Source organism: Oncorhynchus gorbuscha, linkage group LG25 (genome assembly GCF_021184085.1).
Source record: "Oncorhynchus gorbuscha isolate QuinsamMale2020 ecotype Even-year linkage group LG25, OgorEven_v1.0, whole genome shotgun sequence".
NCBI classification, from domain to species: Eukaryota; Metazoa; Chordata; class Actinopteri; order Salmoniformes; family Salmonidae; genus Oncorhynchus; species Oncorhynchus gorbuscha.
The window spans coordinates 6,514,413-6,521,032 of NC_060197.1; the positions used below are offsets into that span (position 1 = coordinate 6,514,413).

Sequence of the window (6,620 nt, forward strand, 5' to 3'; positions counted from 1 at the left end):
TTTGGCTCTGTATCGCTGTGTGAACGGAGCAGCTTCATGCTGCTGACAGTAGTAATCTCCTGCATCTTCAGCTTGAACTCCACTGATGGTCAGGGTGAAATCAATATCATATCCAGTGCCTTGATATCGACCAGATGTTAAACCTGTGTTAAAGTCGATGATGAATTTAGGAGCTTCTCCAGGTTTTTGATGGTACCAGGCTAAGTCATCGTCAATGGCACTACTGGCTTTACAGCTGATCGTGGCAGACTCTCCAGACTGGACCATGACAACTGCAGGAGTCTGGGTCAATAGAATGTCCCCTGCACAGCCTGGAAGAGAGAAACAAACATGCATGTGCAGCCTTTGATTTAGATTAAACCTGTTTCAGTTCAAATACGAATAGTAGAATAAAGACTTTCTGTTCAAATTAGGATAGTAATATTAAAATAGAATGCTTTAAGGTCAATTACTGAAGTAATTCCCAACTTGCCGTTTGTGTAAAATGCAAGGACCAAGATAGTTACGGAGATAAAAGTCATTTTTGTCTTATGTTGTGTGGCTTCTATAAAGCACACGTTTTACAGGACACCTGTGATATGAACGCGGTTGAAAACAGTGAGATGACCAGAATTTTAGTGTGGTTTATTTATTCATAAAAAAAGCAGTATCAATACTGTCCCATATTGTAAGACTAATACACTAATATAAAAACATTGTCTAGATATATTTGTGTTCACTTTAGAGTTACAGTATCTTCCTTCCCTTGTAAATACATCTGGCACCTTGTTTTTCTTGTTCTCCGTGCGTTTCGTACCACCTCCCCTATTGGCTCCTAATGTCCTACACAGACACAGACAAAATGTACTTTGTTAAGTAACCTTGTGTGTGCCTGATCAAAACCTTACAACGAGTAACAAGTGAGTGATTTGTCACATGAGTTGTATGTTCATCCTCCTCCATGATGTCTGACTCATATATGCTACCAACCACTCTGTGCACTCTCACCGAGCAACTTTTGTTGTCACAAGATCTCACAGACACTCTCCCTCGCTCACACACACACACACACACACACACACACACACACACACAACACACACACACACACACACACACACACACACACACACACACACACACACACACACACACACACACACACACACACACACACACACACACACACACACACACACACACACACACACACACACACACACACACACACACACACACACACACATACACACACACACACACACACACACTACTGACTGAGTGTCTGACTGAGTGACAGTGATCTGGTCACACAATGCTGTCCTTGTGCCGTACACAAAAGGTCAGATGAATCAAAGCATATGAATCACAGACTGTCTCTCCTCTCAGGCTCTCAGACATACTTCTAATCCATATCACAGCCAAATATCCTCCTCATATTCTTGGATACTACACTGGATATTGATTCACAATCTATTTGATAACATTTATGATAAATATTTAGCTGGAAATGTTAGGGAATCAGCACAGAGACGTTTTTATGAGATGGTGCTTGGTACTTGAAGAGGCTCAGGGCAGGTTATGAACGGAAACGGGACTACAACTCTTTTAAAAAAAGTGATTCCCCCATTTAGATAGACCACAAATATCAAACAAGTAAGAGTTTCTAAAATGTGTGTGTGCGTGCGGGTGAGTGACAGACAGTAGTGCCCGTAGGCGGCCCTTGCGACACTAGTCAGCCGGACCCTGGTCTGTAGTATTTACATGTCATCATGACAAGTCCTCTGCCTGAAGAAAGAAACATTGGATTTCAAGTCTTCCTCATTAACTTCTCAAGTTCCATATGAAGAGCAAAGTGAGTAGAAATCCATATTTTTATGTATTATCAGATTTTCCTGAATATTTTGTGATTTTTGTTTTTAGAACGTTTCTATAATTAACTTGAGGGTTGATGAGAAAGTGAAGTCATATACAGATTTAGAAAAGAAAGCCATGTACGGAGGGGCTGGAAAAGGAAAGTCTTCCCTTTCTGATGTGCTTCCTCTGTCAGATTCGGACGACCACGTGTGTCCTCCTATTTATATTCACAAGTCTTGGAGTATGCTCAGGAGGATTTGGGAATCCTGTCACAGATGACGTGAGCAGGCTGATGTTATTGGTAAGATACTCTAACCTGAACTCTACTATGCAAAACTAGTCTGGTGATTATTTAGAGTTTATTTTGTCCTAAAAACAACTTTAAATCTCTTCTTTTGATACAGAAGAATGGGCCAAATAATACTAATTTATTTTTTCAGAAACACAATATTCCAAAGGATTATAACATTTCTATGCATTATATTCCCAAAGAGACGGTGAGTAGAATTTCTCAAAAACAAAACATCATGCAGAAACTTTTAGAAGGAGAGAAGTTGGGTGGCCTTAAACTTTGGCAGCATTTTTGTAGAGGAACATTTTTGTTTTATTTACAATCTGTAGATTGGAATCATCTGTAACCTAGTCAGTTTTCTCCCTTTTCTTACTCCAGAGTGGTGTGTGCTGGGTTCTACTGAATATCTATCCACTGGAACAAAGCCTCAGGGAACTGGCCCGGGTGTTTGGTGCCATTTCTTCCAACAAAGATAATATTATGATCTTCATCACCATGCTGCAAAATCTACGCTTCAAATTTGATCATGAGGAGCTGGTAATGCCTGTCAGTTCTGCCAGTAGATCCAGTTACTGTAGACCCAGTTACTGTAGACCCAGTTACTGTAGACCCAGTAACTATAGACCCAGTTACTGTAGACCCAGATACTGTAGACCCAGTTACTGTAGACCCAGTTACTGTAGATCCAGTTACTGTAGACCCTGTTACTGTAGACCCAGTTACTGTAGATCCAGTTACTGTAGACCCAGTTACTGTAGATCCAGTTACTGTAGACCCAGTTACTGTAGACCCAGTAACTATAGACCCAGTTACTGTAGACCCAGATACTGTAGACCCAGTTACTGTAGACCCAGTTACTGTAGACCCAGTTACTGTAGACCCTGTTACTGTAGACCCAGTTACTGTATATCCAGTTACTGTAGACCCAGTTACTGTAGACCCAGTTACTGTAGACCCAGTTACTGTAGACCCAGTTTATTGACTGTATTAAGTGGTGCAACCATCCTGATGTTTACTTTGTTTGTCTGTACTTCCAGGAGGCAACAATGCAACTCTTTAAATGCCACTATAAGGCGGTCAAATGGCCGTCTGGGCAGTATTTTGACTATATCAGAGACATTTTGAATTCTGCAGCTCAGGGAGAAGGAGGATTCCGCTGTGTGCCTCCACCCTGCCCTGCCCCTACTACACCAGGTAAGAAACATGCCCCAACACACAGTATCGATTCAGCCCCAACATACAGCATTCACAAGTCTCTTCCTCACATAGCATGTTGTTGTCTCTCTCAGGAAGTGAAGCACAGGATCATGAACAGACTCGGTCAAGGGGGAGTCTGCTGTCCCTGCTTCCGATCCCAGTCACAGCCTGCGTGTTCCTCATTGTGTGGGCGGTAAGTTAACAATATGAATGGCTTGCTCAGGCTGTATGACAGTGTCTGGCCCAGAGGACCTACAGGGTATGCTGACTCTTGTTCCAGCCCAGCGCTACTACTACACACCTAAATCAACATTTCAACTAATCATCAAATGTGTTAGTACTTGGCCAGAACAAAAGCCTGCACCCTGGCTCTCCAGGACTGAAGAGCACTGGTGTATGGTATTGAATGATTCAACGTGATATTCTGTTCCATAGATTAAATCTAGAAGAGGAGGCTCCCCAGAGAGTAACCTTGAGAGCGGCCATAGAAGGCTGTCCACTGATGTGGAACGGACCATAACCATCCCTATTCCACCAGTCACCAGTCCAACTGACACACCAATAATGGGGGAAGCCTGATCACCACTGAAGGAGCAGAAGAAGCCAACATCAAGCACTGCATAGAGATCAGAAAGCTCCCCGTCTGGACTGGTGTCATTCTGGACTGGTGTCACTCTGAACTGGTGTCACTCTGAACAAGTGTCACTCTGGACTGGTGTCACTCTGGACTGGTGTCACTCTGGACTGGTATCACTCTGGACTGGTGTCACTCTGGACTGGTGTCACTCTGAACAAGTGTCACTCTGGACTGGTGTCACTCTGGACTGGTGTCACTCTGAACTGGTGTCACTCTGAACAAGTGTCACTCTGGACTGGTGTCACTCTGGACTGGTGTCACTGGACTGGTATCACTCTGGACTGGTGTCACTCTGGACTGGTGTCACTCTGGACTGGTGTCACTCTGGACTGGTATCACTCTGGACTGGTATCTCTGATTCTTCTTGGGTGATATCCCTGAGAGAACAGACCTGAAATCTCTTATTTGGTATCTTTGACATATCAGAGCTGATATCTCTATAATATATGGGCTGATATAGGGTCTCACTTAAACAAGGGACAACGGCAATAAGACATTAATCAACCACTTACTAGAACTATATAATTTGGACTGTCATATATTTTGACACAACACCATGTATCGCAGGTTCCTACCTTGTCTATGTCTGTCTAATCAGAGATTTTGACATTACACAACATCAGAGACATTCTCTACTGAGACTGGACTTTGTTGTTGCCTAAATATCTATTGCTGCTGTGTGGCCACAGAGTGTGTGCTGACACTTTTTTGTTTCACCCCCTCTTTGAGTCACATCATCAGTGTGTGTGACCACAGTATGACAGTTTAACTGCCCGGTGTGTGTGTGTGTGTGTGTGTGTGTGTGTGTGTGTGTGTGTGTGTGTGTGTGTGTGTGTGTGTGTGTGTGTGTGTGTGTGTGTGTGTGTGTGTGTGTGTGTGTGTGTGTGTGTGTGTGTGTGTGTGTGTGTGTGTGTGTGTGTGTGTGTGTGTGTGTGTGTGTGTAAGCTATCCTGCTCTGGATGATCTCAGTGAGGGCCATAAGAGGGGCTTGTTCTCGTCACAAAAGAAAAAAGCCGTAGGCTGAAGGAAATACCAGTTCCATGCTAACCGACAGAGACAGATCCTTATGAATCAAAAAACGTTTGATCCTCAATCCCCAGACAGCAGGAAACCATGTTTCTCTGCCATCTCCTCTCATGTTGCACTATCACACGCATTATGAAGCCTTACCACTGGGCACAGACGTCAATTCAACGTCTTTTCCAAGTTGGTTCAACTTAATTTTATTGAAACGATGTGGAAATAACGTTGATTCTATCAGTGTGTGCCCAGTGGGTTAGGACTGACTGATTTCAAGCATAAGTTATGGTTGCTTTTTAACTCCCCTCTAGTGGTCAGATACAATAACTATACTTGGTTCCCTCAGCACCTACAGTAGGTCCCAGCTGTAGCAAGACAGTCACTGTGCAGTCTGACTGAGGGAGGTTTTTGTACAGATCTGTATCACTGTGGAACACCTAGACACTTTATGTAGATAGTGTAGTGTAGTGTAGTGTAGTGTAGTGTAGTGTAGTGTAGTGTAGTGTAGTGTAGTGTAGTGTAGTGTAGTGTAGTGTAGTGTAGTGTAATGTAGTGTAGATAATGTGTGTATGTAGATAGTGTATGTTGTAGATTGTGTATGTACTGTAGTGTAGATAGTGTATGTGGTATAAATTATGTAGATAGTTTATGTAGTGTAGATAGTGTATGTAGTGTAGTTTAGACAGTGTATGTAGTGTAAATTATGTAGATAGTTTATATAGTGTAGATGGTGTCTGTAGTAGTGTAGTGTAGATACTGCATGTAGACAGTGTAGTGTAGATAGTGTATGTAGTGTATATAGTGTATTTAGTGTATATAGTGGATGTAGCTAGTGTATGTAGTGTAGATAGATAGTGTATGTAGACAGTGTATGTAGATAGTGTAGATAGTGTATGTAGAATGTGTAGGTAGTGTATGTAGTGTAGGTAGTGTAGTGTAGATAGTGTATGTAGTGTAGTGTAGATAGTGTATATAGACAGTGTAGATAGTGTATGTAGTGTATGTATTGTAGGTCGTGTAGTGTAGATAGTGTATTTAGATCATGTAGGTAGTGTATGTAGATAGTGTATGTAGTATAAATAATGTAGATAGTGTAGGTATGTCGTGCAGATAGTGTATGTAGATCATCTATGTAGATAGTGTAGATAGTGTATTTAGATAGTGTATGTAGTGTACATTATGTAGATAGTTTATATAGTGTATGTAGTAGTGTAGTGTAGATAGTTTATGTAGATACTGTATGTAGTGTACATGTGTCTCATGTTTGAGTCCAGCGTCATTCACAGTCTCATTCACAGATCTAGCCGTTAGTAATCTGCTCATTAAAAAAAGTTAATATAATGCTACAAGATTGCATCAATTTAAATCAGACATTTGTTTAAAGGTCCATATGAGGACTTGTTTTGGGGGCTGAAGTGATTGTAACTTTGAAGTAATGTTGAGGTCATAACATATTTTGTTTCACTCCTATGGATCTTGCTTTGCATATGGACAGGTATTGTGTTTCAAAACATCAAGTAACTTTAATTGACACTTTCAGGCCATGACAAATATAACACGTCATAACCATGATGATGATGATGATGATGGTCATGTGATCTGAATGATTGCTTTGTAACCATATTGTATCACGTCACA

At 41.6% G+C, this 6,620-nt stretch overlaps 1 protein-coding gene across 1 annotated transcript in view; it reads right to left on the bottom strand.

The window, feature by feature from the left end:
- The window catches only part of LOC124014616 (zinc finger protein 17-like), a 22,302-nt gene extending 21,829 nt beyond the window's left edge, over positions 1 to 473 (bottom strand). Inside the window, exons 1-2 of the mRNA XM_046329833.1 lie at positions 453 to 473; positions 1 to 311 (exon numbers count right to left, since the gene is read on the bottom strand). The exon at positions 1 to 311 is cut by the window's left edge and continues 122 nt beyond it. The gene's annotated coding sequence lies outside the window, so the exon portion shown is untranslated. The remainder of the gene's footprint in view (positions 312 to 452) is intronic.
- Between the last annotated feature and the right edge of the window lie 6,147 nt (positions 474 to 6,620).